This window comes from Cherax quadricarinatus, chromosome 5 (assembly GCF_038502225.1).
Source record: "Cherax quadricarinatus isolate ZL_2023a chromosome 5, ASM3850222v1, whole genome shotgun sequence".
Lineage (NCBI taxonomy): Eukaryota > Metazoa > Arthropoda > Malacostraca > Decapoda > Parastacidae > Cherax > Cherax quadricarinatus.
The window spans coordinates 73,571,343-73,598,581 of NC_091296.1; the positions used below are offsets into that span (position 1 = coordinate 73,571,343).

Genomic DNA, 27,239 nt, shown 5'->3' on the forward strand with positions numbered 1-27,239 from the left:
CTTCCTTCCTTTATCTAACCTTCCCTTCCATCCACCACAACCCTTCCTTCCTTTATCTAACCTTCCCTTCCATCCACCACAACCCTTCCTTCCTTTATCTAACCTTCCCTTCCATCCACCACAACCCTTCCTCCATTTATCTAACCTTCCCTTCCATCCACCACAACCCTTCCTTCCTTTATCAAACCTTCCCCTCCATCCACCACAACCCTTCCTTCCTTTATCTAACCTTCCCTTCCATCCACCACAACCCTTCCTTCCTTTATCAAACCTTCCCTTCCATCCACCACAACCCTTCCTTCCTTTATCTAACCTTCCCTTCCATCCACCACAACCCTTCCTTCCTTTATCAAACCTTCCCTTCCATCCACCACAACCCTTCCTTCCTTTATCTAACCTTCCCTTCCATCCACCACAACCCTTCCTTCCTTTATCAAACCTTCCCTTCCATCCACCACAACCCTTCCTTCCTTTATCAAACCTTCCCTTCCATCCACCACAACCCTTCCTTCCTTTATCTAACCTTCCCTTCCATCCACCACAACCCTTCCTTCCTTTATCAAACCTTCCCTTCCATCCACCACAACCCTTCCTCCATTTATCTAACCTTCCCTTCCATCCACCACAACCCTTCCTCCCTTTATCTAACCTTCCCTTCCATCCACCACAACCCTTCCTCCATTTATCTGACCTTCCCTTCCATCCACCACAACCCTTCCTTCCTTTATCAAACCTTCCCTTCCATCCACCACAACCCTTCCTTCCTTTATCTAACCTTCCCTTCCATCCACCACAACCCTTCCTCCATTTATCTAACCTTCCCTTCCATCCACCACAACCCTTCCTCCCTTTATCTAACCTTCCCTTCCATCCACCACAACCCTTCCTTCCTTTATCTAACCTTCCCTTCCATCCACCACAACCCTTCCTTCCTTTATCTAACCTTCCCTTCCATCCACCACAACCCTTCCTCCATTTATCTAACCTTCCCTTCCATCCACCACAACTCTTCCTTCCTTTATCTAACCTTCCCTTCCATCCACCATAACCCTTCCTCCATTTATCTAACCTTCCCTTCCGTCCACCACAACCCTTCCTCCATTTATCTAACCTTCCCTTCCATCCACCACAACCCTTCCTTCCTTTATCTAACCTTCCCTTCCATCCACCACAACCCTTCCTCCATTTATCTAACCTTCCCTTCCATCCACCACAACCCTTCCTCCATTTATCTAACCTTCCCTTCCATCCACCACAACCCTTCCTCCATTTATCTAACCTTCCCTTCCATCCACCACAACCCTTCCTCCATTTATCTAACCTTCCCTTCCATCCACCACAACCCTTCCTTCCTTTATCTAACCTTCCCTTCAATCCACCACAACCCTTCCTTCCTTTATCTAACCTTCCCTTCCATCCACCACAACCCTTCCTTCCTTTATCTAACCTTCCCTTCCATCCACCACAACCCTTCCTCCATTTATCTAACCTCCCCTTTCATCCACCACAACACTTCATCCCTCTTCCCTAATCTTCCCTTCCTCTACCACAACCCTCCCTCCCTCACCTTCCATCCATTCACAACTTCCCCTTCCCTCCCACCTTCCCTTCCGCCTCAGTAACCCTCCGTTATTCCTCTAATACTTAACTACCCTTCAAGGTGTTGAAACAGTGACATACAGTGATACACAGTGACACAGTGATACATAGTGATATACAGTGATACGCAGTGACACGAGCGATACACAGTGACACACAGTGATACAGTGACACACAGTTATACACAGTGACACAAGTGATACACAGTGACACACAGTGATACAGTGACACAGTGATACATAGTGATATACAGTGATACAGTGACACAGTGATACGCAGTGACACGAGTGATACACAGTGACACACTGACACAGTGACACACAGTGATACAGTGATACACAGTGACATACAGTGATACAGTGACACAGTGATACAGTGACACACAGTTATATACAGTAACACGAGTGATAGTGATACACAGTGACACACAAGCAACAACACATGAGTAGTGTCTCACGGTCTACGTTTAGTGTGTACACTGGAGTCTTGATGACACATCGAGGTCCTCACACAGACACAGAGAACATTCTTACCGCAACACACTAACAGCACTACCAAAGTGACTGACAAACACATAACCTCGTGGTTAGGCATATATACCGAGTAATTACTTCTGTATACACACACACACACACACACACACACACACACACACACACACACACATATATATATATATATATATATATATATATATATATATATATATATATATATATATATATATATATATATATATATATATATATATATACAATCACTCCACAGCAGGATTCGAACCTGCACACTACATCAAAGTAATACCTTTGCCACACAGTCAGGTCCAAATACACAGGTTACAGGAAATATGTGAAAACCAGGAATCACATGACATTCCTCGTAAATCCCCTTAATCCCTGTCAACCCCAGTTGTTATAAGTAAACCTGAGGAAAATCTTCGTTTACGTGAAGTTGCAGGAACGCAGAGTCGTCTTATTTACACTCTTACTAGCAAGACAAAGCTCAGAATAATTTCAAATGGGAAATAACAAGTATATAACTCAGAGTATATACACAGCGATGAGTGTATATCTCCTAGAGTTTATACACTGCGAAGTGTTTATCTCTCTCTCTCACACACACACACACACCTGCAACGACCCCTGCAACCACAATTAGGTGAGTACAATTACGTGGGTACACACACACACACATAGTAGAGGTTAAGGGAAATCGACCTGACGACACTGGAGGACATGAGGGATAGGGGGACATGTTAATGACATATAAAATACTGAGAGGAATCGACAAGGTGGACAGAGACAGGATGTTCCAGAAATGGGACACAGCAACAAGGGGTCACAATTAGAAGTTGAAGAGTCAGATGAGTCACAGGGATGTTAGGAAGTATTTCTTACGTCATAGAGTCAGGAAGTGGAAAAATCTGGAAAATGATATAGTGGAGGAGGGATCAATACATAGCTTTAAGAAGAGGTACGATAAAGCTCGTGGAGCAAGGAGAGAGTGGATCTAGTAGCGACCAGTGAAGAGGCGAGGCCAGGAGCTATGGGTTGACCCCTGCAACCACAATTAGGTGAGTACACACATACAATATATATATATATATATATATATATATATATATATATATATATATATATATATATATATATATATATATATATATATATATATATATATATATATATATATATATATATATATATATATATATATATATATATATATATATATATATATATATATATATATATATATATGATGTCAATATACAGGGTAATTGTATCCGTAATGACCCTCGACCCATCGTTAGGCCTTACACCTAAGTACATATCTAAAGTTGGTAAGTGTGATGTGGGCAGACCTGAGACTTGACAGCAGCAGAGCGGCTACACTGTCGTCAGGTCTCGGACCTGAGAGAGTATCTAGAGAATGAGCTATAGTGTTTCTAGGAAGCTCTTGGAGGAAGATCCGCTTGGCAGCCTCCGTTGGCCACGTGTGTTAAGTTTGTTCCTCACACCTTGTGAGATTCAGGGGTAAATATGTCGGAGATTGTGGTAGGTGGTGTTGGTGGTAGGTCGTGGTAGTGGTAATATAGCAGCGATGATGTTATGGTAGGTATTTGTGGTGATGGTTGGTGGTAGGTGGTGGTTGTGATGCTAGGTGGTGGTAGGTGATGGAGGGTGGTGGTAGATGGTGGTGGTAGTGGTGGTAGGTCGTGATAGTAGTGGTGGTAATGTAGCGACGATGATGTTCTGGTAAGTGGGGGCGGTAGGTGGTGGTGGTAGCTCATGGTGGTGACAGATGGTGGTGGTAGTAGGTCGTGGTGTTGGTAAGTGGTAGTGGTCGTAGGTCGTGGTGGTAGTAGGTCGTGGTGTTGGTAAGTAGTAGTAGGTCGTGGAGGTGGTGATAGTGGTAGATCGTGGTGGTGGTGATAACGGTGGTAGGTCGTGGTGGTGGTGGTGATAGTGGTGGTAGATCGTGGTGGTGGTGGCAGTGTAGCAGCGATGGTGTTGTGGTAAGTGTGGTGGTGGAGTAGTGTTAGTTGTGGTGGTGATGGTGGTTGCTAGAGGGTGGTGATGGTGGTTACTAGAGGGTGGTGATGGTGGTTGCTAGAGGGTGGTGATGGTGGTTGCTAGAGGGTGGTGGTGGTGGTTGCTAGAGGGTGGTGATGGTGGTTGCTAGAGGGTGGTGATGGTGGTTGCTAGAAGGTGGTGATGGTGGTTGCTAGAGGGTGGTGATGGTGGTTGCTAGAGGGTGGTGATGGTGGTTGCTAGAGGGTGGTGATGGTGGTTGCTAGAGGGTGGTGATGGTGGTTGCTAGAGGGTGGTGATGGTGGTTGCTAGAAGGTGGTGATGGTGGTTGCTAGAGGGTGGTGATGGTGGTTGCTAGAAGGTGGTGATGGTGGTTGCTAGAGGGTGGTGGTGGTGGTTGCTAGAAGGTGGTGATGGTGGTTGCTAGAGGGTGGTGATGGTGGTTGCTAGAAGGTGGTGATGGTGGTTGCTAGAGGGTGGTGGTGGTGGTTGCTAGAGGGTGGTGATGGTGGTTGCTAGAGGGTGGTGATGGTGGTTGCTAGAGGGTGGTGATGGTGGTTGCTAGAGGGTGGTGATGGTGGTTGCTAGAGGGTGGTGATGGTGGTTGCTAGAGGGTGGTGATGGTGGTTGCTAGAGGGTGGTGGTGGTGGTTGCTAGAGGGTGGTGATGGTGGTTGCTAGAGGGTGGTGGTGGTGGTTGCTAGAGGGTGGTGATGGTGGTTGCTAGAGGGTGGTGATGGTGGTTGCTAGAAGGTGGTGATGGTGGTTGCTAGAGGGTGGTGGTGGTGGTTGCTAGAGGGTGGTGGTGGTGGTTGCTAGAGGGTTGCTAGGTGGTGATGGTGATGGTGGTTGCTCGAAGGTGGCGATGGTGGTTGCTAGAGGGTGGTGGTGGTGGTTGCTAGAGGGTGGTGGTGGTGGTTGCTAGAGGGTGGTGGTGGTGGTTGCTAGAGGGTGGTGATGGTGGTTGCTAGAGGGTGGTGATGGTGGTTGCTAGAGGGTGGTGATGGTGGTTGCTAGAGGGTGGTGATGGTGGTTGCTAGAGGGTGGTGATGGTGGTTGCTAGAGGGTGGTGAGTATAACCATGAATACTTGATTGTCTGTGTTATAAGAATGGTTATAGGTGGGTGCTGGTGGTCCATGTAGGGTGGTAGGTGGGTGCTGTTGGTCCATGTAGGGTGGTAGGTGGGTGCTGTTGGTCCATGTAGGGTGATAGGTGGGTGCTGGTGGTCCATGTAGGGTGGTAGGTGGGTGCTGTTGGTCCATGTAGAGTGATAGGTGGGTGCTGGTGGTCCATGTAGGGTGGTAGGTGGGTGCTGTTGGTCCATGTAGAGTGATAGGTGGGTGCTGGTGGTTCATGTAGGGTGACAGGTGGGTGCTGGTGGTCCATGTAGGGTGACAGGTGAGTGCTGGTGGTCCATGTAGTGATAGGTGGGTGCTGGTGGTCCATGTAGGGTGGTAGGTGGGTGCTGGTGGTCCATGTAGGGTGACAGGTGGGTGTTGGTGGTCCATGTACGGTGACAGGTGAGTGCTGGTGGTCCATGTAGTGATAGTTGGGTGCTAGTGGTCCATGTAGGGTGGTAGGTGGGTGCTGGTGGTCCATGTAGGGTGATAGGTGGGTGCTGGTGGTCCATGTAAGGTGATAGGTGAGTGCTGGTGGTCCATGTAGGGTGAAAGGTGGGTGCTGGTGGTCCAGGTAGGGTGATAGGTGGGTGCTGGTGGTCCAGGTAGGGTGACAGGTGGGTGCTGGTGGTCCAGTTAGAGTGACAGGTGGGTGCTGGTGGTCCATGTAGGGTGATAGGTGGGTGCTGGTGGTCCATGTAAGGTGATAGGTGGGTGCTGGTGGTCCATGTAGGGCGATAGGTGGGTGCTGGTGGTCCATGTAGGGTGAAAGGTGGGTGCTGGTGGTCCAGGTAGGGTGATAGGTGGGTGCTGGTGGTCCATGTAGGGTGAAAGGTGGGTGCTGTTGGTCCAGGTAGGGTGATAGGTGGGTGCTGGTGGTCCAGGTAAGGTTACACGTGGGTGCTGGTGGTCCATGTAGGGTGATAGGTGGGTGCTGGTGGTTCATGTATGGTGATAGGTGGGTGCTGGTGGTCCATGTAAGGTGATAGGTGGATGCTGGTGGTCCATGTAGGGTGATAGGTGGGTGCTGGTGGCCCATGTAGGGTGATAGGTGGGTGCTGGTGGTCCAGGTAGGGTGACAGGTGGGTGCTGGTTGTCCAGCTAGGGTGACAGGTGGGTGCTGGTGGTCCATGTAGGGTGATAGGTGGGTGCTGGTGGTCCATGTAGGGCGATAGGTGGGTGCTGGTGGTCCATGTAGGGCGATAGGTGGGTGCTGGTGGTTCATGTAGGGTGAAAGGTGGGTGCTGGTGGTCCAGGTAGGGTGATAGGTGGGTGCTGGTGGTCCATGTAGGGTGAAAGGTGGGTGCTGGTGGTCCAGGTAGGGTGATAGGTGGGTGCTGGTGGTCCAGGTAAGGTTACAGGTGGGTACTGGTGGTCCATGTAGGGTGATAGGTGGGTGCTGGTGGCCCATGTAGGGTGGTAGGTGGGTGCTTGTGGTCCAGGTAGGGTGACAGGTGGGTGCTGGTGGTCCAGGTAAGGTTAAAGGTGGGTGCTGGTGGTCCAGGTAGGGTGATAGGTGGGTGCTGGTGGTCCAGGTAAGGTTACAGGTGGGTGCTGGTGGCCCATGTAGGGTGATAGGTGGGTGCTGGTGGTCCAGGTAGGGTGACAGGTGGGTGCTGGTGGTCCAGGTAGGGTGACAGGTGGGTGCTGGTGGTCCAGGTAAGGTTACAGGTGGGTGCTGGTGGCCCATGTAGGGTGATAGGTGGGTGCTGGTGGTCCAGGTAGAGTGACAGGTGGGTGCTGGTGGTCCAGGTAGAGTGACAGGTGGGCTGCTGGTGGTCCAGGTAAGGTTACAGGTGGGTGCTGGTGGTCCAGGTAAGGTTACAGGTGGGTGCTGGTGGTCCAGGTAGAGTGACAGGTGGGTGCTGGTGGTCCAGGTAGAGTGACAGGTGGGCTGCTGGTGGTCCAGGTAAGGTTACAGGTGGGTGCTGGTGGTCCAGGTAAGGTTACAGGTGGGTGCTGGTGGCCCAGGTAGGGTGATAGGTGGGTGCTGGTGGTCCAGGTAGAGTGATAGGTGGGTGCTGGTGGTCCAGGTAGAGTGACAGGTGGGCTGCTGGTGGTCCAGGTAAGGTTACAGGTGGGTGCTGGTGGTCCAGGTAAGGTTACAGGTGGGTGCTGGTGGTCCAGGTAGAGTGACAGGTGGGTGCTGGTGGTCCAGGTAGAGTGACAGGTGGGTGCTGGTGGTCCAGGTAAGGTTACAGGTGGGTGCTGGTGGTCCAGGTAGAGTGACAGGTGGGTGCTGGTGGTCCAGGTAGAGTGACAGGTGGGCTGCTGGTGGTCCAGGTAAGGTTACAGGTGGGTGCTGGTGGTCCAGGTAAGGTTACAGGTGGGTGCTGGTGGTCCAGGTAAGGTTACAGGTGGGTGCTGGTGGTCCAGGTAAGGTTACAGGTGGGTGCTGGTGGTCCAGGTAAGGTTACAGGTGGGTGCTGGTGGTCCAGGTAACGTTACAGGTGGGTGCTGGTGGTCCAGGTAAGGTTACAGGTGGGTGCTGGTGGTCCAGGTAAGGTTACAGGTGGGTGCTGGTGGTCCAGGTAAGGTTACAGGTGGGTGCTGGTGGTCCAGGTAGGGTGACAGGTGGGTGCTGGTGGTCCAGGTAAGGTTACAGGTGGGTGCTGGTGGTCCTGTGTGTGTGTGTGTGTGTGTGTGTGTGTGTGTGTGTGTGTGTGTGTGTGTGTGTGTGTGTGTGTGTGTGTGTGTGTGTGTGTGTGTGTGTGTGTGTGTGTGTGTGTGTGTGTGTGTGTGTGTGTGTGTGTGTGTGTGTGTGTGTGTGTGTGTGTGTGTGTGTGTGTGTGTGTGTGTGTCTGTGTGTGTGTGTGTGTGTGTGTGTGTGTGTGTGTGTGTGTGTGTGTGTGTGTGTGTGTGTGTGTGTGTGTGTGTGTGTGTGTGTGTGTGTATGTGTGTGTGTGAGTGTGTGTACTCACTAACCTATATGTGATTCCAGGTGTAGTGTCGCAGATTTCGTGTGAGTGTGCAAATGTACTCACCTAACTGTACTCACTAATTGTTGTTGCCGTGGTCGAGTTATATGTCCTGGCCCCGCCTCTTCACTGGTCGCTGCTAGGTCCTCTCTCTCCCTGCTCCATGAGCTTTATCATATCTCTTCTTAAAATCATGTATGGTTCCTGCCTCCACTACGTCACTTCCCTGGCTGGTCCACTTTCTGACAACTCTGTGACTCAAGAAATACTTCCTAACATCCCTATGACTCATCTGGATTTTCAGCTTCCAATTGTGGCCCCTCGTTGCTGTATCCCATCTCTGAAACATTCAAGCTCTGTCCACCTTGTCAATTCCTCTCGGTATTTTATACGTCGTTATCATGTCCCCCCTATCCTCTAGTGTCATCAGATAGTTCCCGTAATCTCTCCTCGTAAGACATACGCTTCAGTTCCGGGACTAATCTTGTTGCAAACTTTTGAACTTTCTCCAATTTCTTGACGTGTTTGACTAAGTGTGGGTTCCATACTGGTGCTGCATACTCCAGTATGGGCCTGACGTACACGGTGTACAATGTCGTGAATGATTCCTTACTCAGATGTCGAAATGCTATTCTCAGGTTTGCCAGGTGCCCATATGCTGGAACAGTTATTTGACTGATTTGTGCCTCGGGGGACATGTTCGTTATAATCCTTACCCCAAGATCCTTTTCTTTAAGTGACGTTTGCAGCCTTTGATCTCCTAACCTGTACTCCGTCTGCGGTCTTCTTTGTGCTTCCCCAATCTTCACGACTTTGTACTTACTGGGGTAAACTCCAGGAGCCATCTGTCGGACCAGACTTGTAGTCTGTCCAGATCCCCTTGTAATCTTAGCTGATCTTCGCCCGCCTGTATTCTCCTCATCAGTTTCATATCATCAGCGAACAGCGACACTTCTGAATCTATTCCTTCTATCATGTCATTCACGTATACAAGAAACAGCACCGGATCTAGGACTGACCCTTATGGAGCCCCACTTGACACATGCGCCCACTCTGACACTTCGTCACGTACCAACACTTGTAGTTTCCTTCCTGTCAGGTATTCCCTGATAAATTGCAGTACTTTCCCTACTATTCCTGCCTGGTCCTCTAATTTCTGTACCAGTCTCTTGTGTGGTTCTGTGTCACAAGCCTTCTTGCAGTCCAAAAAAGATGCAATCTACCCATCCCTCTCTCTCTCCTATCTAACTTCTGTTACCTTATCGTAGAACTCAAGTAGATCTGTGACACAGGATTTCCCACCTCTGAAGACGTGCTAATTGTCACATATGAGCCCAATCTTTTCAATGTGCTCCACCACTCTTCTCCTGATTATCTTCTCCATGACTTTACATACTCTACAAGTCAGTGATACTGGTCTGTAGTTTAACGCTGCCTGTCTGTCTCCTTTCTTAAAAATTGGAACTACATTTGCTGTCTTCCACGCCTCAGGCAATTGCCCAGTTTCGATAGATTTATTGAAGATTGCTGCTAGCGACACACGCAGTTCCTCTGCTCCTTCTCTCAGGATCCATGGAGATATGTTATCTGCGTCCACCGCCTTTGAGGTATCTAGTTCACCTAGCAGTTTCTTCACCTCCTCCTTGGTTATGTGTATTGTGTCCAGCACCTGCTGGTGCACCCTACCTCCATGGTTTGCTGGAAGCATTTCTCTCTCTATTGTGAATACTTCTCTAAATCTTGTGTTAAGTTCATCACATACTTCCTGGTCACTCTTTGTGAGCTCCCCTCCTTTCCTCAGTCTGATTATATACCTGGTCCTTGAGTGTTGTTTTTCTCCTAATGTGACTCTATAGCAACTTTGGTTGAGATTTCACTTTTGATGCTATGTCGTTCTCGTATTACCTCTGGGCCTCTCTCCTTATCCCTGCATATTCGTTTCTGGTTCTTCTGCTCAAATCCTTGTTTTCTTAAGTCCTTTGCGTTCTATATGTTTTCCATGCTCGAGCACACTTGGATTTGGCCTCTTTACACCTCCAGTTAAACCATGGGCTCACTCTGGTCTTACCATTTTTTCTGTTACCCTTTGATATGAACTTCTCTGCCTCCCTGCACTTAGTGGTTACTAGTTCCATCATTTCATTTACTGTTTTTTCCTCTAATTTTCTTTCCCACTGCACTTCATGCAGAAATCTTCTCATTCCTATGTAGTCCCCTTTCTTGAAGTTTGGCTTCTCTCGTCCTTCTCGTGCTGCTGCATTCTCCAATGTTAACTCTACAAGGTATTCAAAAGTCAGGACATCGTGATCACTAGCGCCAAGGGGTCTTTCGTGTGTGATATCCCCTATGTCTGGATTATTCAAGGTGAATATGAGATCCAGCCTTGCTGCAACATCCTCTCCTCTCCTCTCTCTCTGGTTGTATCCCTAACATGTTGGTGCATGAAGTTCTCTAATACTGTCACCAACATCTGAGTCCTCCACATTTCTGGTCCCCCATGTGGCTCTAGGTTTTCCCAGTCAATCACTTAATGATTGAAATCCCCCATTATGAGTAATTTTGTCCTACCCATATGAGCCCTCCTGGCCACTTCGGCTATTCACCATTGCTCTATTGCTGTCATCATGCTCTTGTCTTGGTCTCCTGCTGTTCAATGGTGGGCTGTACGTCACTGCTATCATCACCTTTGGACCCCAAGTCTGAGGTGTTCCTAAAATGAAGTCGTCTGTTTCCCCTCTCTCCATACCTCCCATTTCTTCAAAACTCCGCTGCTTTTTGATGAGCAATACCACTCCTCCCCCTCCTCTGTTCTCTGTCTTTCCTCAGGATCTGATAACCAGTTGAAAAGATTGCATCTGTTATCTTCCCTGTAAGTTTTGTCTCTGTTATTGCTATGATGTCAGGTGATGCATCAATGATTCGGTCTTACCACTCTTCACTCTTATTTGTTATTCCATCTGCATTGGTGTACCATACCTTTAGCTTCCTTTTCAGTACTGTATTTTGGGAAGTGGAAGAGGATGGTGCAGGCTGGGGTTGTGGGAGGCAGGACAGAATATTATGGGAAGCTGCTGTGATTGTGAAATTAGTGTTTTGGAAGGAGGGGGGGGGCTATGAAGTGTGGTTTGTTTCTGGTTATTGTGTTTGGTTGATATGGGGTGACAGGGATAGAGGGGTTTCTGCAATCATTTGTGTTTGATGTTTCCCCGGAGGCTGAGCTTTCCTGTCTGTCGTTGTCTATCCTGTCTCTTTCCTTCCACTGGTTTCATCTTAGTCTCACTCTCAGTTGTTCCCTTTATTTTCGTGTTCTGTCTCGACTGAGGTTTACTTTTTGATATTCTTCAGTCCTTTAACAGTGGCTTCTGTTGTAGTATCCTGTTCCATGCCACTTCTGTCTTGAATGTCAATTTGATTGGTAGATTTTTTCCCCTCGAATACCCCCCAAGTCTGAAAATTTTTCTACCTGAGACATGTCATTCTCTCCTGTTATTGCAATGATGCTCTTAATCTCTTTTTCCTCCCAATGCTTTTTTCCATCATAGGTCTTCCTTTCAGCCTCCTGAAGTCCATGAATAATTATTGACTTCTCCCTCTCTTCTTCCCATTTCTTTTCCCTCCGTATCTCTGGATCTGATTTAAGCATCTTTGTTGTTTCTCTCCTGGACACCATGATGGCCTGCTATTACCCCTGCAAGGGACTTCTTAGCTCCATCCCCTCCTTCAGTCCCAGCACTGCCTGCTGATGTTCCCATTTCAGTCACCTTGCTCCTTTTCGACCTCATTATATCCTGCTTCAGCACGTCCATTTCTTCCTCCAGTCTCTGTATTTTTGCCTCAGCAGCTACAGCTTGTGATTCCCACTTCTTGCTCCCTGCAGATAGCTTCTTTAACATGTTATTGCAAAACTTATTTTACTTTTTTTCCCCATTCTTGATCAATTTTGCTCTTGAGCCTTTCTACCCATTCAGACCAGCCATCCTCGGTTCCCTTGCCTTGACGTCCTCCCTTTTGAGATTACTTTTTTTTATCCTGTTAGTATCCTCTAGATCCTTCGGCTTTGTGTAAAATTATGTGTGTGTGTGTGTGTGTGTGTGTGTGTACTCACCTAGTTGTACTCGCCTAGTTGAGGTTGCAGGGGTCGAGTCCAAGCTCCTGGCCCCGCCTCTTCACTGGTCGCTGGTGTGTGTGTGTGTGTGTGTGTGTGTGTGTGTGTGCAAAAAACACTGAAAAAATAGTTCCAAGCGCTTTCGTGTTAATGTGAGAAATCACGAAAGCGCTTGGAACTTCACTATATTTTCACAGTAGGTGTTTTGCATATTGTGATATCACCTTTTACTGTGATTTTATTGCATAAATATGTATGTATATATGTATACACGAGCACACACATACAAATAAACACGCACACGTAGTAAACATATGGACAGACCTACAGAGAGAGACACAGACCTGTATACAGAGGTTCTCCATACGTGAATATCAAAAGAAATGAACCAGATTTGGGCAAGTCCAAATAATTTACTGCAGTGTCTAAGTTTGGAAGGAAGTGTAGAGTGAGTGTGTGTGTGTGTGTGTGTGTGTGTGTGTGTGTGGAGGGAGCAGCAGCTGCCTGGTCAGGTTCGTACAGTAAGTAGAGAAAGTGCAAAGATTTGCAACAGGACTGGTCCCAAAGCTGAGAAGAATGACCTGCGAGGAGAGGCTGATACAAATAAAATTTCTGAAGCAAAAAAAAAGGACTATAGGAGACATGATAACAACGTAAAAGATACTCAGAGGACGGCTAGATATGAACTGCTTCAAATGCATGAACCAGGGAGTACGAGTGGACGCATGAATGAACACATCCTTGGGTTTCATGAACAAGGGAGTACGAGTAGACGCATGAGTGGACCCATCCTTGGGTTTCTCCAAGGATGGCATAAGCTGTGCTAGCGCATGGTTTGCGTCACTCACGTTAAACTGCGTCACTCACGTTAAACTGCGTCACTCACGTTATCACAATAAGCTTCGCTATATGACACTAACCACCCATTTGTTCCCAGTGTAAAGAATGTACCACCTTGACCCTCCCTCACTCAGGCCATCATTACCTCCCTCAGTCAGGCCATCATTACCTCCCTCACTCAGGCCATCATTACCTCCCTCAGTCAGGCCATCATTACCTCCCTCAGTCAGGCCATCATTACCTACCTCACTCAGTCCATCATTACCTCCCTCACTCAGTCCATCATTACCTCTCTCACTCAGTCCATCATTACCTCCCTCCCTCAGGCCATCATTACCTCCCTCAGTCAGTCCATCATTACCTCCCTCACTCAGTCCATCATTACCTCCCTCCCTCAGGCCATCATTACCTCCCTCAGTCAGTCCATCATTACCTCCCTCACTCAGTCCATCATTACCTCCCTCACTCAGTCCATCATTACCTCCCTCACTCAGTCCATCATTACCTCCCTCACTCAGGCCATCATTACCTCCCTCACTCAGTCCATCATTACCTCCCTCCCTCAGGCCATCATTACCTCCCTCACTCAGGCCATCATTACCTCCCTCACTCAGTCCATCATTACCTCCCTCACTCAGTCCATCATTACCTCCCTCACTCAGTCCATCATTACCTCCCTCCCTCAGGCCATCATTACCTCCCTCAGTCAGTCCATCATTACCTCCCTCACTCAGTCCATCATTACCTCCCTCACTCAGTCCATCATTACCTCCCTCACTCAGTCCATCATTACCTCCCTCACTCAGTCCATCATTACCTCCCTCACTCAGTCCATCATTACCTCCCTCACTCAGTCCATCATTACCTCCCTCACTCAGTCCATCATTACCTCCCTCACTCAGTCCATCATTACCTCCCTCACTCAGGCCATCATTACCTCCCTCACTCAGGCCATCATTACCTCCCTCACTCAGGCCATCATTACCTCCCTCACTCAGTCCATCATTACCTCCCTCACTCAGTCCATCATTACCTCCCTCACTCAGGCCATCATTACCTCCCTCACTCAGGCCATCATTACCTCCCTCACTCAGGCCATCATTACCTCCCTCACTCAGTCCATCATTACCTCCCTCACTCAGGCCATCATTACCTCCCTCACTCAGTCCATCATTACCTCCCTCACTCAGGCCATCATTACCTCCCTCACTCAGTCCATCATTACCTCCCTCACTCAGGCCATCATTACCTCCCTCACTCAGTAGATCATTACCTCCCTCACTCAGTCCATCATTACCTCCCTCACTCAGGCCATCATTACCTCCCTCACTCAGGCCATCATTACCTCCCTCACTCAGTCCATCATTACCTCCCTCACTCAGTCCATCATTACCTCCCTCACTCAGTCCATCATTACCTCCCTCACTCAGGCCATCATTACCTCCCTCACTCAGGCCATCATTACCTCCCTCACTCAGGCCATCATTACCTCCCTCACTCAGGCCATCATTACCTCCCTCACTCAGTCCATCATTACCTCCCTCACTCAGGCCATCATTACCTCCCTCACTCAGGCCATCATTACCTCCCTCACTCAGGCCATCATTACCTCCCTCACTCAGGCCATCATTACCTCCCTCACTCAGTCCATCATTACCTCCCTCACTCAGGCCATCATTACCTCCCTCACTCAGGCCATCATTACCTCCCTCACTCAGGCCATCATTACCTCCCTCACTCAGGCCATCATTACCTCCCTCACTCAGTCCATCATTACCTCCCTCACTCAGGCCATCATTACCTCCCTCACTCAGTCCATCATTACCTCCCTCACTCAGGCCATCATTACCTCCCTCACTCAGTCCATCATTACCTCCCTCACTCAGGCCATCATTACCTCCCTCACTCAGTCCATCATTACCTCCCTCACTCAGTCCATCATTACCTCCCTCACTCAGGCCATCATTACCTCCCTCACTCAGTCCATCATTACCTCCCTCACTCAGGCCATCATTACCTCCCTCACTCAGGCCATCATTACCTCCCTCACTCAGGCCATCATTACCTCCCTCACTCAGTCCATCATTACCTCCCTCACTCAGGCCATCATTACCTCCCTCACTCAGTCCATCATTACCTCCCTCACTCAGTCCATCATTACCTCCCTCACTCAGTCCATCATTACCTCCCTCACTCAGGCCATCATTACCTCCCTCACTCAGGCCATCATTACCTCCCTCACTCAGGCCATCATTACCTCCCTCACTCAGGCCATCATTACCTCCCTCACTCAGTCCATCATTACCTCCCTCACTCAGGCCATCATTACCTCCCTCACTCAGGCCATCATTACCTCCCTCAGTCAGTCCATCATTACCTCCCTCACTCAGTCCATCATTACCTCCCTCACTCAGTCCATCATTACCTCCCTCACTCAGTCCATCATTACCTCCCTCACTCAGGCCATCATTACCTCCCTCACTCAGGCCATCATTACCTCCCTCACTCAGTCCATCATTACCTCCCTCACTCAGGCAATCATTACCTCCCTCACTCAGTCCATCATTACCTCCCTCACTCAGTCCATCATTACCTCGCTCACTCAGGCCATCATTACCTCCCTCACTCAGGCCATCATTACCTCCCTCACTCAGTCCATCATTACCTCCCTCACTCAGTCCATCATTACCTCCCTCACTCAGGCCATCATTACCTCCCTCACTCAGTCCATCATTACCTCCTTCACTCAGGTCCATCATTAACTCCCTCACTCAGTCCATCATTACCTCCCTCACTCAGGCCATCATTACCTCCCTCACTCAGGCCATCATTACCTCCCTCACTCAGGCCATCATTACCTCCCTCACTCAGGCCATCATTACCTCCCTCACTCAGGCCATCATTACCTCCCTCACTCAGGCCATCATTACCTCCCTCAGTCAGTCCATCATTACCTCCCTCACTCAGGCCATCATTACCTCCCTCACTCAGGCCATCATTACCTCCCTCACTCAGGCCATCATTACCTCCCTCACTCAGGCCATCATTACCTCCCTCACTCAGTCCATCATTACCTCCCTCACTCAGGTCCATCATTACCTCCCTCACTCAGGCCATCATTACCTCCCTCATCAGTCCATCATTACCTCCCTCACTCAGGCCATCATTACCTCCCTCACTCAGTCCATCATTACCTCCCTCACTCAGGCCATCATTACCTCCCTCACTCAGTCCATCATTACCTCCCTCACTCAGGCCATCATTACCTCCCTCACTCAGTCCATCATTACCTCCCTCACTCAGTCCATCATTACCTCCCTCCCTCAGGCCATCATTACCTCCCTCACTCAGTCCATCATTACCTCCCTCACTCAGTCCATCATTACCTCCCTCACTCAGGCCATCATTACCTCCCTCACTCAGGCCATCATTACCTCCCTCACTCAGGCCATCATTACCTCCCTCACTCAGGCCATCATTACCTCCCTCACTCAGGCCATCATTACCTCCCTCACTCAGGCCATCATTACCTCCCTCACTCAGGCCATCATTACCTCCCTCACTCAGGCCATCATTACCTCCCTCACTCAGGCCATCATTACCTCCCTCACTCAGGCCATCAGTACCTCCCTCCCTCAGTCCATCATTACCTCCCTCACTCAGTCCATCATTACCTCCCTCACTCAGTCCATCATTACCTCCCTCACTCAGTCCATCATTACCTCCCTCACTCAGGCCATCATTACCTCCCTCACTCAGGCCATCATTACCTCCCTCACTCAGTCCATCATTACCTCCCTCACTCAGGCCATCATTACCTCCCTCACTCAGTCCATCATTACCTCCCTCACTCAGTCCATCATTACCTCGCTCACTCAGGCCATCATTACCTCCCTCACTCAGGCCATCATTACCTCCCTCACTCAGTATATCATTACCTCCCTCACTCAGGCCATCATTACCTCCCTCACTCAGGCCATCATTACCTCCCTCACTCAGTCCATCATTACTTCCCTCACTCAGTCCATCATTACCTCCCTCACTCAGGCCATCATAACCTCCCTCACTCATGGACATCATTACCTCCCTCACTCAGTCCATCATTACCTCCCTCACTCAGTCCATCATTACCTCCCTCACTCAGGCCATCATTACCTCCCTCACTCAGGCCATCATTACCTCCCTCACTCAGGCCATCATTACCTCCCTCACTCAGTCCATCATTACCTCCCTCACTCAGTCCATCATTACCTCCCTCACTCAGGCCATCATTACCTCCCTCACTCAGTCCATCATTACCTCCCTCACTCAGGCCATCATTACCTCCCTCACTCAGTCCATCATTACCTCCCTCACTCAGGCCATCATTACCTCCCTCACTCAGTCCATCATTACCTCCCTCACTCAGTCCATCATTACCTCCCTCACTCAGTCCATCATTACCTCCCTCACTCAGGCCATCATTACCTCCCTCACTCAGGCCATCATTACCTCCCTCACTCAGTCCATCATTACCTCCCTCACTCAGGCCATCATTACCTCCCTCACTCAGGCCATCATTACCTCCCTCACTCATGCCATCATTACCTCCCTCACTCAGGCCATCATTACCTCCCTCACTCAGTCCATCATTACCTCCCTCACTCAGGCCATCATTACCTCCCTCAGTCAGTCCATCATTACCTCCCTCACTCAGGCCATCATTACCTCCCTCAGTCAGTCCATCATTACCTCCCTCACTCAGGCCATCATTACCTCTCTCAGTCAGTCCATCATTACCTCCCTCAGTCAGGCCATCATTACCTCCCTCACTCAGGCCATCATTACCTCCCTCAGTCAGTCCATCATTACCTCCCTCAGTCAGGCCATCATTACCTCCCTCACTCAGGCCATCATTACCTCCCTCACTCAGTCCATCATTACCTCCCTCACTCAGGCCATCATTACCTCCCTCAGTCAGTCCATCATTACCTCCCTCACTCAGGCCATCATTACCTCCCTCAGTCAGTCCATCATTACCTCCCTCAGTCAGTCCATCATTACCTCCCTCACTCAGGCCATCATTACCTCCCTCAGTCAGTCCATCATTACCTCCCTCAGTCAGGCCATCATTACCTCCCTCACTCAGGCCATCATTACCTCCCTCACTCAGGCCATCATTACCTCCCTCAGTCATTCCATCATTACCTCCCTCACTCAGGCCATCATTACCTCCCTCAGTCAGTCCATCATTACCTCCCTCACTCAGGCCATCATTACCTCCCTCCCTCATTCCATCATTACCTCCTTCAGTCAGTCCATCATTACCTCCCTCACTCAGTCCATCATTACCTCCCTCAGTCAGTTCATCATTACCTCCCTCAGTCAGGCCATCATTACCTCCCTCCCTCAGTCCATCATTACCCCCCTCAGTCAGTCCATCATTACCTCCCTCCCTCAGTCCATCATTACCTCCCTCACTCAGTCCATCATTACCTCCCTCCCTCAGTCCATCATTACCTCCCTCAGTCAGTCCATCATTACCTCCCTCACTCAGTCCTCCCTCACTCAGTCCATCATTACCTCCCTCACTCAGTCCATCATTACTTCCCTCACTCAGTCCATCATTACCTCCCTCACTCAGTCATTACACTCATTCATTACCTCCCTCACTCAGGCCATCATTACCTCCCTCACTCAGGCCATCATTACCACCCTCACTCAGGCCATCATTACCTCCCTCACTCAGGCCATCATTACCTCCCTCACTCAGTCCATCATTACCTCCCTCACTCAGGCCATCATTACCTCCCTCAGTCAGTCCATCATTACCTCCCTCACTCAGGCCATCATTACCTCCCTCACTCAGGCCATCATTACCTCCCTCACTCAGGCCATCATTACCTCCCTCACTCAGGCCATCATTACCTCCCTCACTCAGGCCATCATTACCTCCCTCACTCAGGCCATCATTACCTCCCTCACTCAGTCCATCATTACCTCCCTCACTCAGGCCATCATTACCTCCCTCAGTCAGTCCATCATTACCTCCCTCACTCAGGCCATCATTACCTCCCTCAGTCAGTCCATCATTACCTCCCTCACTCAGGCCATCATTACCTCCCTCAGTCAGTCCATCATTACCTCCCTCAGTCAGGCCATCATTACCTCCCTCACTCAGGCCATCTTTACCTCCCTCAGTCAGTCCATCATTACCTCCCTCAGTCAGGCCATCATTACCTCCCTCACTCAGGCCATCATTACCTCCCTCACTCAGTCCATCATTACCTCCCTCACTCAGGCCATCATTACCTCCCTCAGTCAGTCCATCATTACCTCCCTCACTCAGGCCATCATTACCTCCCTCAGTCAGTCCATCATTACCTCCCTCAGTCAGTCCATCATTACCTCCCTCACTCAGGCCATCATTACCTCCCTCAGTCAGTCCATCATTACCTCCCTCAGTCAGGCCATCATTACCTCCCTCACTCAGGCCATCATTACCTCCCTCACTCAGGCCATCATTACCTCCCTCAGTCAGTCCATCATTACCTCCCTCACTCAGGCCATCATTACCTCCCTCAGTCAGTCCATCATTACCTCCCTCACTCAGGCCATCATTACCTCCCTCCCTCAGTCCATCATTACCTCCCTCAATCAGTCCATCATTACCTCCCTCACTCAGTCCATCATTACCTCCCTCAGTCAGTCCATCATTACCTCCCTCAGTCAGGCCATCATTACCTCCCTCCCTCAGTCCATCATTACCTCCCTCAGTCAGTCCATCATTACCTCCCTCCCTCAGTCCATCATTACCTCCCTCACTCAGGCCATCATTACCTCCCTCCCTCAGTCCATCATTACCTCCCTCAGTCAGTCCATCATTACCTCCCTCACTCAGGCCATCATTACCTCCCTCACTCAGTCCATCATTACCTCCCTCCCTCAGTCCATCATTACCTCCCTCAGTCAGTCCATCATTACCTCCCTCCCTCAGTCCATCATTACCTCCCTCAGTCAGTCCATCATTACCTCCCTCCCTCAGTCCATCATTACCTCCCTCAGTCAGTCCATCATTACCTCCCTCAGTCAGTCCATCATTACCTCCCTCAGTCAGTCCATCATTACCTCCCTCAGTCAGGCCATCATTACCTCCCTCCCTCAGTCCATCATTACCTCCCTCAGTCAGTCCATCATTACCTCCCTCAGTCAGTCCATCATTACCTCCCTCAGTCAGTCCATCATTACCTCCCTCAGTGAGGCCATCATTACCTCCCTGCCTCAGTCCATCATTACCTCCCTCAGTCAGTCCATCATTACCTCCCTCAGTCAGTCCATCATTACCTCCCTCAGTCAGGCCATCATTACCTCCCTCCCTCAGTCCATCATTACCTCCCTCAGTCAGTCCATCATTACCTCCCTCAGTCAGTCCATCATTACCTCCCTCAGTCAGTCCATCATTACCTCCCTCACCCAGTCCATCATTACCTCCCTCACCCAGTCCATCATTACCTCCCTCCATCAGTCCATCATTACCTCCCTCAGTCAGTCCATCATTACCTCCCTCAGTCAGTCCATCATTACCTCCCTCAGTCAGTCCATCATTACCTCCCTCAGTCAGGCCATCATTACCTCCCTCCCTCAGTCCATCATTACCTCCCTCAGTCAGTCCATCATTACCTCCCTCAGTCAGTCCATCATTACCTCCCTCAGTCAGGCCATCATTACCTCCCTCCCTCAGTCCATCATTACCTCCGTCAGTCAGTCCATCATTACCTCCCTCAGTCAGGCCATCATTACCTCCCTCAGTCAGTCCATCATTACCTCCCTCAGTCAGTCCATCATTACCTCCCTCAGTCAGTCCATCATTACCTCCCTCAGTCAGTCCATCATTACCTCCCTCAGTCAGTCCATCATTACCTCCCTCAGTCAGGCCATCATTACCTCCCTCCCTCAGTCCATCATTACCTCCCTCAGTCAGTCCATCATTACCTCCCTCAGTCAGTCCATCATTACCTCCCTCAGTCAGGCCATCATTACCTCCCTCAGTCAGGCCATCATTATCTCCCTCCCTCAGTCCATCATTACCTCCCTCAGTCAGTCCATCATTACCTCCCTCAGTCAGTCCATCATTACCTCCCTCAGTCAGGCCATCATTACCTCCCTCCCTCAGTCCATCATTACCTCCCTCAGTCAGTCCATCATTACCTCCCTCAGTCAGTCCATCATTACCTCCCTCAGTCAGGCCATCATTACCTCCCTCACTCAGTCCATCATTACCTCCCTCAGTCAGGCCATCATTACCTCCCTCCCTCAGTCCATCATTACCTCCCTCAGTCAGTCCATCATTACCTCCCTCAGTCAGTCCATCATTACCTCCCTCAGTCAGGCCATCATTACCTCCCTCACTCAGTCCATCATTACCTCCCTCAGTCAGGCCATCATTACCTCCCTCCCTCAGTCCATCATTACCTCCCTCAGTCAGTCCATCATTACCGCCCTCAGTCAGTCCATCATTACCTCCCTCAGTCAGTCCATCATTACCTCCCTCAGTCAGTCCATCATTACCTCCCTCAGTCAGTCCATCATTACGTCCCTCAGTCAGTCCATCATTACCTCCCTCAGTCAGTCCATCATTACCTCCCTCAGTCAGTCCATCATTACCTCCCTCAGTCAGTCCATCATTACCTCCCTCAGTCAGTCCATCATTACCTCCCTCAGTCAGTCCATCATTACCTCCCTCAGTCAGTCCATCATTACCTCCCTCAGTCAGTCCATCATTACCTCCCTCAGTCAGGCCATCATTACCTCCCTCCCTCAGTCCATCATTACCTCCCTCAGTCAGTCCATCATTACCTCCCTCACTCAGGCCATCATTACCTCCCTCACCCAGTCCATCATTACCTCCCTCCCTCAGGCCATCATTACCTCCCTCCCTCAGGCCATCATTACCTCCCTCACTCAGTCCATCATTACCTCCCTCCCTCAGGCCATCATTACCTCCCTCACCCAGTCCATCATTACCTCCCTCCCTCAGGCCATCATTACCTCCCTCCCTCAGGCCATCATTACCTCCCTCTCTCCCTCCCTCAGGCCATCATTACCTCCCTCCCTCAGGCCATCATTACCTCCCTCTCTCCCTCCCTCAGGCCATCATTACCTCCCTCCCTCAGGCCATCATTACCTCCCTCCCTCAGGCCATCATTACCTCCCTCCCTCAGGCCATCATTACCTCCCTCCCTCAGGCCATCATTACCTCCCTCCCTCAGTCCATCATTACCTCCCTCCCTCAGGCCATCATTACCTCCCTCCCTCACTCCATCAATTACCTCCCACCCTCAGTCCATCATTACCTCCCACCCTCCCTCCCTCAGTCCATCATTACCTCCCTCTCTCAGCCCATCATTACCTCCCACCCTCCCTCCCTCAGTCCATCATTACCTCCCACCCTCAGTCCATCATTACCTCCCACCCTCCCTCTTTCAGTCCATAATTACCTCCCACCCTCCCTCTTTCAGTCCATAATTACCTCCCACCCTCCCTCCCTCAGTCCATAATTACCTCCCACCCTCAGTCCATAATTACCTCCCACCCTCAGTCCATCATTACCTCCCACCCTCCCTCTTTCAGTCCATAATTACCTCCCACCCTCCCTCCCTCAGTCCATAATTACCTCCCACCCTCCCTCCCTCAGTCCAAAATTACCTCCCACCCTCAGTCCATAATTACCTCCCACCCTCCCTCCCTCAGTCCATAATTACCTCCCACCCTCCCTCCCTCAGTCCATAATTACCTCCCACCCTCCCTCCCTCAGTCCATAATTACCTCCCACCCTCCCTCCCTCAGTCCATAATTACCTCCCACCCTCCCTCCCTCAGTCCATAATTACCTCCCACCCTCCCTCTTTCAGTCCATAATTACCTCCCACCCTCCCTCCCTCAGTCCAAAATTACCTCCCACCCTCAGTCCATAATTACCTCCCACCCTCCCTCCCTCAGTCCATAATTACCTCCCACCCTCCCTCCCTCAGTCCATAATTACCTCCCACCCTCCCTCCCTCAGTCCATAATTACCTCCCACCCTCAGTCCATAATTACCTCCCACCCTCCCTCTTTCAGTCCATCATTACCTCCCACCCTCCCTCTTTCAGTCCATAATTACCTCCCACCCTCCCTCCCTCAGTCCATAATTACCTCCCACCCTCCCTCCCTCAGTCCAAAATTACCTCCCACCCTCAGTCCATAATTACCTCCCACCCTCCCTCCCTCAGTCCATAATTACCTCCCACCCTCCGTCCATAATTACCTACCACCCTCCCTCCCTCAGTCCATAATTACCTCCCACCCTCCCTCTTTCAGTCCATAATTACCTCCCACCCTCCCTCCCTCAGTCCATCATTACCTCCCACCCTCCCTCTTTCAGTCCATAATTACCTCCCACCCTCCCTTCCTCAGTCCATCATTACCTCTCACCCTCCCTCCCTCAGTCCATAATTACCTCCCACCGTCCCTCCCTCAGTAAATAGTTACCTCCCCTCCTCAGTCCATAATTACCTCTCACCTTCCCTCCCTCAGTGCATAATTACCTCCCACCTTCCCTCCCTCAGTCCATAATTGCCTCCCACCTTCCCTCCCTCAGTCCATAATTACCTCCAACCTTCCCTCCCTCAGTCCATCATTACCTCTCACCCTCCCTCTCTCAGGCCATCATTACCTCCCTCCCTCAGGCAATCATTACCTCCCTCCCTCAGGCCATCATTACCTCCCTCCCTCAGGCCATCATTACCTCCCTCCCTTAGTCCATTATTACCTCTCACCCTCCCTCCCTCAGGCCATCATTACCTCCCTCACTCAGGCCATCATTACCTCCCTCCCTCAGGCCATCATTACCTCCCTCCCTCAGGCCATCATTACCTCCCTCCCTCAGTCCATCATTACCTCTCACCCTCCCTCCCTCAGGCCATCATTACCTCCCTCCCTCAGGCCATCATTACCTCCCTCCCTCAGGCCATCATTACTTCCCTCCCTCAGGCCATCATTACCTCTCTCCCTCAGGCCATTATTACCTCCCTCCCTCAGGCCATCATTACCTCCCTCCCTCAGGCCATCATTATCTCCCTCCCTCAGGCCATCATTACCTCCCTCCCTCAGGCCATCATTACCTCCCTCCCTCAGGCCATCATTACCTCCCTCCCTTAGTCCATTATTACCTCTCACCCTCCCTCCCTCAGGCCATCATTACCTCTCTCCCTCAGGCCATTATTACCTCCCTCCCTCAGGCCATCATTACCTCCCTCCCTCAGGACATCATTACCTCCCTCCCTCAGGCCATTATTACCTCCCTCCCTCAGGCCATCATTACCTCCCTCCCTCAGGCCATTATTACCTCCCTCCCTCAGGCCATCATTACCTCCCTCCCTCAGGCCATCATTACCTCCCTCCCTCAGGCCATCATTACCTCCCTCCCTCAGTCCATCATTACCTCTCACCCTCCCTCCCTCAGGCCATCATTACCTCTCTCCCTCAGGCCATCATTACCTCCCTCCCTCAGGCCATCATTACCTCCCTCCCTCAGGCCATCATTACCTCCCTCCCTCAGGCCATCATTACCTCCCTCCCTCAGGCCATTATTACCTCCCTCCCTCAGGCCATCATTACCTCCCTCCCTCAGGCCATCATTACCTCCCTCCCTCAGGCCATCATTACCTCCCTCCCTCAGGCCATCATTACCTCCCTCCCTCAGGCCATTATTTCCTCCCTCCCTCAGGCCATCATTACCTCCTCCCTCAGGCCATCATTACCTCTCTCCCTCAGGCCATCATTACCTCCCTCCCTCAGGCCATCATTACCTCCCTCCCTCAGGCCATCATTACCTCCCTCCCTCAGGCCATTATTACCTCCCTCCCTCAGGCCATCATTACCTCCCTCCCTCAGGCCATCATTACCTCTCTCCCTCAGGCCATCATTACCTCCCTCCCTCAGGCCATCATTACCTCCCTCCCTCAGGCCATCATTACCTCCCTCACTCAGGCCATCATTACCTCCCTCACTCAGGCCATCATTACCTCCCTCCCTCAGGCCATCCTTACCTCCCTCCCTCAGGCCATCATTACCTCCCTCCCTCAGGCCATCATTACCTCCCTCACTCAGGCCATCATTACCTCCCTCACTCAGGCCATCATTACCTCCCTCCCTCAGGCCATCATTACCTCCCTCACTCAGGCCATCATTACCTCCCTCACTCAGGCCATCATTACCTCCCTCCCTCAGGCCATCATTACCTCCCTCCCTCAGGCCATCATTCCCTCCCTCCCTCAGGCCATCATTACCTCCCTCCCTCAGGCCATTATTACCTCCCTCCCTCAGGCCATCATTACCTCCCTCCCTCAGGCCATCATTACCTCCCTCACTCAGGCCATCATTACCTCCCTCCCTCAGGCCATCATTACCTCCCTCCCTCAGGCCATCATTACCTCCCTCCCTCAGGCCATCATTCCCTCCCTCCCTCAGGCCATCATTACCTCCCTCCCTCAGGCCATTATTACCTCCCTCCCTCAGGCCATCATTACCTCCCTCCCTCAGGCCATCATTACCTCTCTCCCTCAGGCCATCATTACCTCCCTCCCTCAGGCCATCATTACCTCCCTCCCTCAGGCCATCATTACCTCCGTCACTCAGGCCATCATTACCTCCCTCACTCAGGCCATCATTACCTCCCTCCCTCAGGCCATCATTACCTCCCTCCCTCAGGCCATCATTACCTCCCTCCCTCAGGCCATCATTACCTCCCTCACTCAGGCCATCATTACCTCCCTCACTCAGGCCATCATTACCTCCCTCCCTCAGGCCATCATTACCTCCCTCACTCAGTCCATCATTACCTCCCTCACTCAGGCCATCATTACCTCCCTCCCTCAGGCCATCATTACCTCCCTCACTCAGGCCATCATTACCTCCCTCACTCAGGCCATCATTACCTCCCTCCCTCAGGCCATCATTACCTCCCTCACTCAGGCCATCATTACCTCCCTCACTCAGGCCATCATTACCTCCCTCACTCAGTCCATCATTACCTCCCTCACTCAGTCCATCATTACCTCCCTCACTCAGGCCATCATTACCTCCCTCACTCAGTCCATCATTACCTCCCTCACTCAGTCCATCATTACCTCCCTCACTCAGGCCATCATTACCTCCCTCACTCAGGCCATCATTACCTCCCTCACTCAGGCCATCATTACCTCCCTCACTCAGTCCATCATTACCTCCCTCACTCAGTCCATCATTACCTCCCTCACTCAGGCCATCATTACCTCCCTCACTCAGGCCATCATTACCTCCCTCACTCAGGCCATCATTACCTCCCTCACTCAGTCCATCATTACCTCCCTCACTCAGGCCATCATTACCTCCCTCACTCAGTCCATCATTACCTCCCTCACTCAGGCCATCATTACCTCCCTCACTCAGTCCATCATTACCTCCCTCACTCAGGCCATCATTACCTCCCTCACTCAGTCCGTCATTACCTCCCTCACTCAGTCCATCATTACCTCCCTCACTCAGGCCATCATTACCTCCCTCACTCAGGCCATCATTACCTCCCTCACTCAGTCCATCATTACCTCCCTCCCTCAGGCCATCATTACCTCCCTCACTCAGTCCATCATTACCTCCCTCACTCAGTCCATCATTACCTCCCTCACTCAGGCCATCATTACCTCCATCACTCAGGCCATCATTACCTCCCTCACTCAGGCCATCATTACCTCCCTCACTCAGGCCATCATTACGTCCCTCACTCAGGCCATCATTACCTCCCTCACTCAGGCCATCATTACCTCCCTCACTCAGTCCATCATTACCTCCCTCACTCAGTCCATCATTACCTCCCTCACTCAGGCCATCATTACCTCCCTCACTCAGGCCATCATTACCTCACTCACTCAGGCCATCATTACCTCCCTCACTCAGGCCATCATTACCTCCCTCACTCAGTCCATCATTACCTCCCTCACTCAGGCCATCATTACCTCCCTCACTCAGGAAATCAGTACCTCCCTCCCTCAGTCCATCATTACCTCCCTCACTCAGGCCATCATTACCTCCCTCACTCAGGCTATCATTACCTCCCTCACTCAGTCCAT

At 50.7% G+C, this 27,239-nt stretch overlaps 1 protein-coding gene across 2 annotated transcripts in view; it reads left to right on the forward strand.

Annotated features, from left to right (window-relative positions):
* Positions 1–27,239, forward strand: part of LOC128684744 (uncharacterized) — an 81,711-nt gene that overhangs the window by 12,005 nt on the left and 42,467 nt on the right. The window lies entirely within an intron of this gene.